This window comes from Orcinus orca, chromosome 9, assembly GCF_937001465.1.
Source record: "Orcinus orca chromosome 9, mOrcOrc1.1, whole genome shotgun sequence".
Taxonomy (NCBI): Eukaryota; Metazoa; Chordata; class Mammalia; order Artiodactyla; family Delphinidae; genus Orcinus; species Orcinus orca.
This window is the reverse complement of record NC_064567.1, coordinates 79,766,363-79,779,966: the sequence shown is the minus strand read 5'-3', so window position 1 is coordinate 79,779,966 and position 13,604 is coordinate 79,766,363.

The window sequence follows — 13,604 nt, the reverse complement described above, 5'->3', positions numbered from 1 at the left end:
TGTGGTACTGGCACAAAAACAGAAATATAGATCAATGGAACAGGATAGAAAGCCCAGAGATAAACGCACGCACATATGGTCACCTTATCTTTGATAAAGGAGGCAGGAATGTACAGTGGAGAAAGGACAGCCTCTTCAATAAGTGGTGCTGGGAAAACTGGACAGGTACATGTAGAAGTATGAGATTAGAACACTCCCTAACACCATACACAAAAATAAGCTCAAAATGGATTAAAGACCTAAATGTTAGGCCAGAGACTATCAAACTCTTAGAGGAAAACATAGGCAGAACACTCGATGACATAAATCACAGCAAGATCCTTTTTGACCCACCTCCCAGAGAAATGGAAATAAAAACAAAAATAAACAAATGGGACCTAATGAAACTTCAAAGCTTTTGCACAGCAAAGGAAACCATAAACAAGACCAAAAGACAACCCTCAGAATGGGAGAAATATTTGCAAATGAAGCAACTGACATAGGATTAATCTCCAAAATTTACAAGCAGCTCATGCAGCTCAATAACAAAAAAACAAACAACCCAATCCAAAAATGGGCAGAAGACCTAAATAGACATTTCTCCAAAGAAGATATACAGACTGCCAACAAACACATGAAAGAATGCTCAACTTCATTAATCATTAGAGAAATGCAAATCAAAACTACAATGAGACATCATCTCATGCCGGTCAGAATGGCCATCATCAAAAAATCTAGAAACAATAAATGCTGGAGAGGGTGTGGAGAAAAGGGCACCCTCTTGCACTGTTGGTGGGAATGTGAATTGGTACAGCCACTATGGAGAAAGGTATGGAGGTTCCTTAAAAAACTACAAATAGAACTACCATATGACCCAGCAATCCCACTACTGGGCATCTACCCTGAGAAAACCATAATTCAAAAAGAGTCATGTACCAAAATGTTCATTGCAGCTCTATTTACAATAGCCCGGAGATGGAAACAACCTAAGTGTCCATCATCGGATGAATGGATAAAGAAGATGTGGCACATATATACAATGGAATATTACTCAGCCATAAAAAGAAACGAAATTGAGCTATTTGTAATGAGGTGGATAGACCTAGAGTCTGTCATACAGAGTGAAGTAAGTCAGAAAGAGAAAGACAAATACCGTATGCTAACACATATATATGGAATTTAAGAAAAAAAGTGTCATGAAGAACCTAGGGGTAAGACAGGAATAAAGACACAGACCTACTAGAGAATGGACTTGAGGATATGGGGAGGGGGAAGGGTAAGCTGTGACAAAGCGAGAGAGAGGCATAGACATATATACACTACCAAACGTAAGGTAGACAGCTAGTGGGAAGCAGCCTCATAGCACAGGGAGATCAGCTTGGTGCTTTGTGACCACCTAGAGGGGTGGGAGGGAGGGAGATGCAAGAGGGAAGAGATATGGGAACATATGTATATGTATAAGTGATTCACTTTGTTATAAAGCAGAAATTAACACACCATTGTAAAGCAATTATACTCCAATAAAGATGTAAAAAATGAAAAAAAAAGAAAAACAAGTAAAGATCAGTCTCTATAAAACAGAAGGAACAACTATTTTACTGATTATTTGGAAGAAAATATTGCACAGGTTACATGTATAGAAAGAACAAGGGGTGGTCAAATATTGATATTGCTTCAGCTTCTAAAATAAGAACCTTCACAATATTGTGTGAACTATAATTTCTTGCCTATAAATGGTAGGGATATAGTGGGTAGGGACATTATTTGGCTGATTGAAAGTCAAAGTTTTGGAAGATGTTTCTTTTGTCATTTAATGTAGCTCCAGTGAAAAGCAACAATGACGGAACAAAATCAATCTTCCTAACCACAGTGTAGGCCAAAAATATTTGTAAAATGACCATATACTCCTATTATTCAATGTTTCTTATAAACGGATGGTAGCTTTCAGATCTAACAGCAAAGCAGTTGTTTAATATGATTAAGACCTGATGATTCTGAAGCAGATACATGCCTGATGCAATTCAACTTTAACGGAATCGTTTAGCTCCCTGTTGAGCTAATATACCAGTCCAATAGTTCTTAGATGGCTAAATTGTCTACTTTCCTCTCAAGTCTAACCTATATCCTTTCGTAGAGAAAAGATCAGTACTCAAGGAAAGGAAAATAGCAGAAAAAGGGTTGTGTTGTTACATTAGGGATGGATAGAAAAGTGAGACTGGTTTTTCCATGAATTTCAATGCATAAGCGAGTTGCTTATGCATTGCTAATGCGTAAAATGTGATTTGCTCTTAAAAATCATCTGTTAAAAATTCTACTCATCCTCTATGATCCAGCTAAAATGCCCGCTGCTCCAAGGAGGTGACTTCCTTAATCTGCCCTCTGGAACAGATAATACAAATGACTAAGGTTTTTTTCTCTTCAGAACTTTCTATATCTGCATGGACCTTTCTCATGACTTGGAGCAGAGTTTGGCTCATATTACAGCTATTTGTGTTTAGAGCTTATCATCACTACTAGTTTGTATGTTCTTTAGGTACATCAGTGACTCTAGTTTATATCCTCCAGATTGTCTAACATAAAAATATTCAACCAATTATTATTTAATTTTTTTTCTTCTACCTAGCCCATAGGCAATGAATCTCCTAGATTCATTGGAGATGATGATCTTTGAGAGATATGCCCTGTGACTCATTCACGGAAATGATGGCTTTATTACAATTGTCCAATACTCCAATAGAGGCAGACCTTTTTCAAGAGGAATACTACCAAGTGGGGATTCTAAGAACCAAAATGTAAATATTATGATACGCAGATACCTGTCTGTATTAGTTTTCTAGGGCTGTCATAACAAAATGACCTAGACTTGGTGGCTTAAACAACAAAAATGTATTTTATCACAGTTATGGAGGACAGAAGTTCAATATCAAGGTGCTGGCAGGTTTGGTTTCTTCTGGGCCTCTCTCCTTGGCCTGATGATGGCCACCTTCTTGCTGTGTCCTCACATAGGCCCTCCTCAGTCTGTGCTGTCTTAATCTCTTCTTATAAGGACACTGGTCATTTGACCCCTGTTAATTTAGTTACCTCTTTAAAAGCCTTATCTCTTAATACAGTCACATTCTGGGGTACTAGGGGCTAGGATTTCAACATATGAATCCGAAGGTCGGTGGGGGCACAACTGAGCCCATAACATGGCCTATTTTAATCTCTATATTTCTGACTACACCATTGTCACCTTCTTAATATTTCCCCATGTTAAAGTCCCGGAATTAATATAGGTATGTATCTTGTATGTTCTCTATATCCTTACCACGTTGCTTTGGATTTTATAAATAAAGAAATGCTAATTTTTAAGTAAGAAACAGCATCTTCCAAGTCATGATAATAATTCTAGCTCTCCAAAACATTTTCAAGAAGGAGAATCTGAAAGCATTTCATAAACACTGTTATCTAAATAACTTTCAAAATTCCTCAATTAGATTCTTCTGTGTTTTTAGATCTTAATATTAAATTTGTCCAGATTTGAAATATAAATCACAGACTATAAAAGCACACCCACATTTTCTGAATTATTTCATTCTTATTAATTCTGGCTAAAAAATATTCCTTTTAGGAAAGGAATAAAATTTTATCTATATCCAAGGCCCCAAACACAAATGTGTGCTTGTAATTTAGGTTTTGATTCCATGGCTGAGACATCAATTTTTAAACATGAGCACTTCGGCTACCTTTGGCATTTTTACCCTCTGTGCTTTAACATGCTGACAAATATGGAACAATAAGAGGATAGATGTGTTTTGCCCAGGGGCAATTATTTCAAAAAGAAGAAGAAAAATCAATATGAGACAATAAACTTGTCCAAGTAGAATTAAAGAAATAAAAATAGCTAGTTATTTTAAACTGTTCCGGCTAGGTATAGTATCCTTATCTGTGCTTTCTTATCTTGCGAGCTACTAAAACTTCACTATGAATACAAATCAAAAGTAAAAATAGGAAACAGCTCAAACTCTAAATACTAAATATGGAAAAGCAGAATAAAGAAAACTTCCTATTACAAAAATCACATTTGTTTACTCTTTTTTGCCGGATAACATGGCCACCTCTTTCGAAAGAATGACAATGGCCTTTATGTGACCATATTTCCAACATCAAAGAGATTGTGATAGAATTACTTATTATCTACCTACAAATGAATTTATATTTATATGTACAGATATGACATTTGTTAACATCAGAAAACATGTATGATTAAATTTCCAAAGGAGCATAATATACAGTTCCCACCTTAAGTCAAATATAACACATTAGAAATTAAGACATTAAAAATGAGCTGCTTTCTTATAATGTCCAGTGAATATCTGCTGATTTTAAATGTGCTGAAAATATTTTACATTATTGTAGTCAACTCGACTTGCATACTGAGCTCAAAATCCATTTCCCTTGGTTTTCATATTAATGACGATAGAGAGGTCACTATAAAGAATCCACAACACATATAAACAATTGCTATCTTGCACTTTTTAGCACAAATACTAGCAATTCCCATTTACTGAGGATTTACTATTTCCCAGGTACTATTTTAAATGCCTAAACATGATCATACCTAATCCACAAAAATCCCTTTAAGAAATATTTCACTCCTTATAAAATATGAGAAAATGGGAATTAGAGAATTTAAATAATTTTCTCAATGTCACCTGTGAATAACTAGCTGTTTCATGATATTAACCCAAGTTTGTTTGACTTCTAGCCACCTCCCCCAACAACACACACACACACACACACACACACACACACACACACACACAACCCCTCAGCGAACACACCCACAAAAGAAATGTTGCAAGAACTAAATGGAACTCTTGTATATAATCACAGGAATAGAAGCAACATATTTTACGTGAGGACCAGGCCCAACAACCAAACTTTGTTCCAGAGTCCAGGGTCCACATCTTGTTTCATGGGGTTCTCCCCCTTTACTCTAGCATACACTGATATCTTCCTTTTCTGAACTCTGATAGTTATCTATGCCCTAAACCACATATTTCAGCACTGAACTGCATATTGCCTTACTACTTTGATGTCTTAGATGTACCTGTCTTCTGTTCCCACCTTTATTTCAAATCTAAATTTTAGATTGCTATAGGATTACAGCAATGTGAGATCTAGCATTGTTATAGCACTATATCTATGTTGTCTGTCCATAGGTCTCATAAAAAGGCGCTGCACACAGCCTGTTCTTTAATAAACATGTTGCTGGCTTGCTTGAGTTGTTGATCCATAGTGCAGACAGTACTTATAAGGACAGATCACTTTGGATGCCCTAGAATAAGTTACCTTGCTACCTAGAAGAGGAAACCACCGTTGAATCAGATCCTTTCTTTAAGGATCTTCTGCCCAGAAACAAAGTCAGCTACTCCCTTGGATAGCTGGGGTTTTGATCCATGCCCCAGGTCAGACAGAAACCAAACCATCCCTAGAGATATGAGACAATTAAAATATTTTCTTTTTCCCCCACCCCATTTCCCACTAATACTGCAGGCAATTTGGCAAATTTATTTAAAAGCAAAACAGTATTCCCCAAAGAAGACAGTTAGGTAGCTGATTGGCAGAATATCCTTAGAGGTAATAATTATTAGTTTGTGAAACGTTCTGAGATTCTTACTGCCTCCTTTATTTATGATAGCTTTTACATTCTCCACACCCTTCATTCTCATGGCTTAAAGAGCACAGTATTGCAAAACTTCACATACTCCTTTCTGCTTTTTCCAATGACAGATGAGAAAACTATTCTGAAACAACTATAATTCACTTATTTGACCATCTAACATATGCTTCACTTACATTTTAATCATAACACATTTCTTACCTTAAACTTTTACACAGTTGGGGAACTTAAGTATTCTGCATATGGAAGCTCTCAGAACAGGTGGCTTACTCATGGTTGACTGTCCTCCCAAATGACAATAATGTACTCTTTGGTACTTTGATGAAGCTGACTTAGCCACCTGCTGCTGATTTCTCACTATCTTAATTTCACCTGGAGTCATCAAGTTCACCTCTTAAGGAAGAGAAGAAAATGCTAAACTTCAATGCTAAACTTCCAGCTTGCACTGTCACTCTCTAATATTTTGACGGAATCTGGCAGTGATGACATGAACGATGAAATGTGTGAAAGATAAACCCACTGACCTCACAGAACATGATCCAAAGCACTTTACGGTCTGATAATATGATGCAATAAGTGTTATATAACAAAATAAGATTAATTGAGGTCTCCTCAGCTTATTGCTAAGAGATGGTACAAAAATTCCGGTCCCCATTCTCTCCTACCTATCCTCCAAATCAAAGATTATATTTTTTCATATAATCTTTCCCTTGATAACCCACATATAAAGCTTTCCCAAAGTTCAGGCCTTAGTCTTTTGCTTTTCCCAGTCTATGACAGAGAATTACAATTGTTACTATTACATGGTAGTTGAGGGCTTGAGTTCTAGAATGAGACAATCTGTGTTCAAAACATACTTCCCAGGATCACTACTTAACTCGCTGGTAGTTTAACCTTAACTCATCTGTAAAATGGGGATGAATATAACAGAAAACTAACAGTGCATTTTTAAAGAGTAAATATTTTTAAACCATATACAACACTGCCTGGCATTAAAAAAAAACACTAAACAATATAAGCCATTATTATTATTAATGATACTATTAATCTGTTTGCTATCATTTCTTGGCTTCTAACACCAGAGCTATCGTTTATATACTGTTGACTCCCAAATTAAAATTTCTCTTCTAGAATACTATAAGGGAGTGATTTAAACATAGGCTCTCAACAGAATGTTAGCAAATCACATCCAACAAAGTATTTTAAAGAGTTATACACAAAACCAAGTAGGATTTATTCTGGTTCAACATTCAAAAGTCTGGTTCAACATTCAAAATCAATGAATGTAATCTATCACATCAACAGACAAAATAAGAAAAATCATATGATCATATGAATAGATCTAGAAAAATAATTTTACAAAATCTAATAGCCATTTATGATAAAAACTCAGCAAACTAGGAATAGAGGGAAACTTCCTCAGTGCAATAAAGAACATCTACCAAAAACCTACAACTAACATCATACTTAATGATGGAAAACTCTCTGCTTCCCCCTAAGATCAGGAACAGGGCAAGGATATCACCTCTCACCACTTCTATGCAATATTGTACTGGAAATCTTAGCTAATACAATAAGACAAGAAAAGGAAATAAAAAGTATAGTGATTAGGAAGAAATAAAGCCATATTTTTAAATTGATGACATGATTATCTCTGTAGAAAATCCCAAGGAATAAACAAAAAAACTCCTGGAACTAAGTGATTATAACAAGGTCACAGGATACAAGGCTAACATACAAAAGTCAATTGCTATCCTACATACTAGCAATGAACTTTTAGAATTTGAAGTTTAAAACACAATACCATTTACATTAGCACTCTAAAAAATGAAATACTTAGGTATAAATATAAGAAACATATATGAGATCTACATGAGGAAAACCATAAAACTCTGATGAAGGAAATCAAAAAAAAAAAGGATCTAAATAAATGAGATATTTCAAGTTCATTGATAGGAAGATAATATACCATTGTTAAAATGTCAACTCTTCCCAATTTGATCTACATATTTAACACAATCTCAATCAAAATCCTGAACATTTATTTTCTGAATATTAACAAAATGATTCTAAAGTTTACATGGAAAGGCAAATGACCTACTATCGCCAACAGACTATTGAAGAAGAAGAAGAGGAAGAATAAAGTTGGAGGACTCTCACTGCACAACATTAAGACTTACTGTAAAGCTATAGTAATCAGAACAGTTTGGTATTGGTGAAAGAACAGACAAATAGATCAAAGGAACGGAATAGAGAGCCCAGAAATAAACCCCTGCAAATACTGACAACTGTTTTTAGACACAGGAGCAAAGGCAATTCAATAGAGAAAGGATAGTATATTCAACAACTTGTGCTAAAACAGATGAATATCCACATGTAAGAAATGAACCTAGATTCTGACCTTACACCTTTTACAAAAATTAACTTAAAATGGATCAAAGACCTAAATGTAAAATTCAAAATGATAAAACTCCTAGAAAATAACACAGGAGAAATTTAAGTAATCCTGACTTTGGAGATGACATTTTAGATTCAACACCCAGATTAAGATCCATGAATGAAAAACAATATATCAGTATTGGCTTATCAATTATAACAAATATACCATAGTAATGTAAGATATTAAAAATAGGGGAAACCGGGGCAGTTTGGAAAAGGGAGACAGGGGATATGGGAACTCTGCACTTTCTTTTTTTTTTTTTTTTTTTTTTTTTTTTGCGGTACACAGGCCTCTCACTGTTGTGGCCTCTCCCGTTGCGGAGCACAGGCTCCGGACGCGCAGGCTCAGCGGCCATGGCTCATGGGCCCAGCCGCTCCGCGGCACGTGGGATCTTCCCGGACCGGGACACGAACCCGTGTCCCCTGCATCGGCAGGCGGACTCTCAACCACTGCACCACCAGGGAAGCCCGGAACTCTGCACTTTCTGATAATTTTTTTAAAATCTAAAACTGCTCTAAAAATAGTCTATTAATTTAAAAAGAAAACAATAAAATCCAAAACGCTGACAATACCAAATGCTGGTGAGGATGTAAAGCAACAGGAACTCTCATTCATTGTTGATGGGTATGCAAAATGGTACAGCCACTTTGGAAGACAGTTTGGTGCTTTCTTACAAAACTAAATATACTCTTACCATATAACCCAGCAATTACACTCCTTGGTTACTTACCCAAAGGAGTCGAAAACTTATATCCACACAAAAACTTGCAAACAGATGTTTACAGCAGCTTTATTCATAATTGCCCAAACGTGGAAGCAACCAAGATGTCCTTTAGTAGACGAACAGATAAACAGTGGTACAGCCAGAGAATGGAATACGTATTACTCAGTGCTCAAGAGAAATGTGCCATCAAACCATGAAAAGACATGGAGAAAACTTAAATGCATGTTACTAAGTGAAGGAAGTCAATGTGAAAAGCCTACAATTAAATGATTCTAACTGTAATTCCAACTATACAATTCCAACTGGAAAAGACAAAACTATGGAGACAGTAAAATGATCAGTGGTTATCTGGAGGTGGGGGTGTGAGGGACTATTTAGGTGGAGCTCAGAAGATTTTTAGGGCCGTGAAAGTTCTCTTTATGACACCATAATAATTGATACATGTCATTATACGTTTGTTCAAACCCACAGAATGTACAACACCAAGAGTAAACTGTAATGCCAACTAAGGGCTTTGGGTAACTTAATGTGTCAAGGTAGATATGATTCTAACAAATGTACCACTCTGGTGGGGGATACTGAAAATGGGGGAGGCCGTGCATGTGTGAGGGCAGAAGGTATACGGAAAATTTCTGTACCTCCTCAATTTTTCTGTGAAACTTAAATTGCTCTATAAAAAGAAAGTCGTAATAAAAACAAAACCAACAAATAAGCAAACAAAAAAACACAAAGGCTCTAGAGTTGGAAACTTTGAAATTCAATACTATCTCCACTTCTTTCTAGAAATTTGAGCTAAGATATTACTTCTCTAAGACAACATTTGTGTCTGTAAAAAGGGAACACTGACAGTCTGACTTAGAATAATATTGATATTTAAGTGACATTTTGCATGCTACATGTTTAGTACAGTATCTCTAATGGTTTCATTTCAAGCTCATATTTGTAAAATACCGATGTCCCACAGGGATTAAAAAAATCACCATGACCCCAAACGAAAGTAAGATCATCTCACTGATTTCACAACTGCTCCCCCTATGTCTCTATCTTGTTGAGTGTTAGACAACCTTGAGCCCAGCTGTACCAGCTACAAACAGGGATGGTCTTAACTCCTCCCTCTCAACTGGACTCCACGTATATCACTGGTCACCAAATCTTCTCAACTGTACCATGTAATTATAGTTCAACCCTATTTACTTTTCTGTACTAATCATCTCTTATCTAATTTATTACATCATCCTCCAAATTGGAGTCTCTGACTTCAGTTTAACCTTTACACTTCCTATTAATTCTCCATGCTCCTGCCTGAGTGATTTTTTTAAAGGCAAATAATGTCCTAGAAATAATTCTCAAGTTGGGTTCACAGTGCTATACAGAAAACGGTCTGGATGGCATTTTCCCCAGTAAAATGTAGAGGGCCCTTCATGATCTGGTCTTATTACCTCTTTGGCCTCTTTTGCCAGCATCACAAATTGACATTCAGTATTCAGTTCTCTTAGCTTGCTTAAAGTTTTCTGTACATTCCCTATTCTTTCATGCAATTTCCTCTTCCTAAGGCACATTTTATCTACTTTTTCATCTGAATATTTTCTTTCTTATCCTTTGAGACCCTGACTAATCCTCACCAAATCATTTCCCTTCTCACCCTGTGATAAATAATATACCTTCCCTTCTACATCACTCCTGTAAAATATTACACAACATTTTCCTATCTGTCTTGCAAACTCAATACAAGCCTGTTGCTATCAAGGATTATACTGAGCTCAAAATTATATTCGAACAACTAGCAAGTCATTAGAACATGAAATGTGCTTATTAAATATTTGTGAATATTGACAGAAACGAATGGAGAAAGGAATGGATGGAGAGAAGGATGGAAGGTAAGATGGTAGTAAGAAGTGATGGAAGGAAGAAGGAATAGAAGAATTAGATCAGATATTATTCAGGTAAGATCACTTAAACAAATAGAAAATAAAACACTTAGTGAGTTTCACAGAAAACAAGGAACTGAGCTAAGTTTTAGAGTTACCTGAATATGTATCATAGTCTGCAAATTCCTTCTAAATCCACCCAGTCATTTTGAGTTTTCAGTAACTCTTGTTTTCAACCTAATAAGCATTCCCTAAACAATACTATTGTAATATTTTATTTTGTTGAATCTAAGATAGCATCTATATTAAGACTACACTACTTTATGTATCCCGGAGAAAGAAAAATAGTGTCAAATAAACTCTAACCAAATCATAAAATACATCTCCACTTCACAAATGTTAAAATGCAAAAAATATGCATTGTAGAATCTATGAAAAATAGGTAGATATAAGTGAACACAATTCTCATGGACCATTCACTATGTATCCCAAAAGGAAGAGAAACATTTAGCCATTGCTTGTAACCTTGCATGTCTGCAAATATCAGTTAGAGAACCACAGGATAATCTTAATTTTGGCTCTAAAATTTTCAGTAGTTGCTGCCAAGAGGGAAACATGATATTTTACATGATTCAGAAGGGTTATAAAATATTAACAAGTTCAGGTATAACAAATTATTCTAAGTTACTAAGACAAGAGAAAACTTTCTAAAATAGGTAAAATCAATTCTTAGGAGAACTCCTATGCAAAAAGGAAAGCTGCAAAGCCAAGTCCTGGAAATGCTCTTATGTCATACAGCTCACCTTCATATTGCAAATCCAACCAAGCTTCTAGAGATAGTGGTTTCCCACCCCCCATGTTTTCCTTTTCAAGGAATGGCATAATATATATAGGCCCAGAAGTAACTATAATCTTTCACAAGTACTTTTCTTCAATATTATAACATTGTTTGAAATATTTAATAAATTAGACATTATTTTAAAACAAACTAAAATAAAACAGATATAAGTCCTAAGGTAGGAATCAAAGAATCAACTCAAGCATTAATCCAGACACAAAAGAATCAAGTGGCTGAACAAAAATTCTCCCTTGTGGCCAGGAAGCAACATCAAGGTCAAAATTTGCATAACAGCTCATCCACATAAAATCAAAGGTCAACTGGCTCAAAACTGAGTGCAATTCTAATACAAATAACTGGCAGGCAAGTGTGCACTAAGGTAGAAGCATTGCCAATGAGGAGGAATTTCACGCTTGGGCGTTAAATTTTGTTCAATCAGTCGAACAACTTCATAGGTACATACATTACCTCAAATGGCATTTAAATGGTCCAACCACAGCACGGTAACGTAAGTGTAAATTGGCAAATCTAAACATTTTAAATTATTTTCAATTGCGCTTCCACATTTGATTTTTAAAAAACACAGTATCCTATTTTTATTTGTTGAAAGAGCCAAATCAGAACCATCCTAGTTGTAAACTCAGTATCTCCACACCTAAAAATCTCCTGAAGTGTTTCAGTATTTCCTGCACTGCCATCATAATTTCATAACTACAGGAAAGAGCATGCCTTTGCTAATAAAAACGTTGACCTTTTTCAACACTATTTTCCCCCAGTATCGCAAATAATCCCCAAATGCGTTCAAACCCTAAAGAGGGCCACAAAGACTGTGGAATAAATGGGATGCCTTCTTACCCATCGGGCAGTCAGGGAATATGGAGACGAAAGTGGCTAGAGAAGGATTTTAGAATGAGATCCTTAATGGTCTGTGACATTCTGTCAAAATTACTTATTGATTTTAGTTGAGGAGACTCACTACAACCTTTATGAAAAAATAAAAAATGATAACCTTCTATTTGGGGGCAACTAAGGGAAACTTCTGAAGAATCTATTTTAATCTTAAAACATGAGCATAAAATTATTGAGTTGATCTATTTCCCCCAACACTGCATTTCCATTGTGTATGTGGACTTTTTGTGATTGTCTCCATCAGTCAGACATTTTTGGGTCTGTTTTTGAAAGGCAGGCATTTGCAAAGCTGTCTAAGTCAATTATTTGCAGAGATGAAGGGTGAAAAAGGCTGTCAGTAGGTATAAATGCTTTTAAAAATTTGTGAGTTTTCTGAAAAACAAGACAGAGTTGACTAAAAGAAAGATGTTGGGGTTAAGTGCTCTCTAAACTATTTTATCTTACTCCTAGTTTTTTTTTTATATTCAGGTCAAATATACAAATGCTACTATACTTTTACAAATCTAGTAGCACTGAAATCTAGTAGAAATCTTGAAGCACTTAAATGCTTCAAGTCATGTGTGAGAAGACATGTAGCTTCTGTTGGGTAGCTGTTGTGATTAGCATAAAGAGATATTTTAATACTATAATTTATAGGCAATGAATTTGGAACCAGCGTGCAACCTAAATTTGTTTTCATAATCTAGGCAGTTTAACAGTATTTTTCAGAATATGGCACTTCTAAATTAGAATCACTTAGTGTTTATTAAAAATGAAACCCAGTCAAAAAATAGGCATAAGAGCTAAACAGACATTTCTCCAAAGAAGACATACAGATGGCCAACGGGCACAGGAAAAGATGCTCAACATCGCAAATAATTAGAGAAATGCAAATCAAAACTACAATGAGGTATCACCTTACACTGGGCATCATCAAAAAGTCTACAAATAATAAATGCTGAATAGGGTGTGAAGAAAAGAGACTCCTTCTACATTGTTGGTGGGAATGTAAATTGGTGCAACCACTATGGAAAACAGTATGAAGGTTCCTTATAAAAAACAAAAATGGAGTTACCATATGATGCAGCAATCCCACTCCTGGGCATATATCCAGAGAAAACTCTAATTAAAAAAGATACATGCACCCAATGTTCATAGCAGCCCTATTTACAATAGGCAAGACATAGAAGCAACCCTAGTGT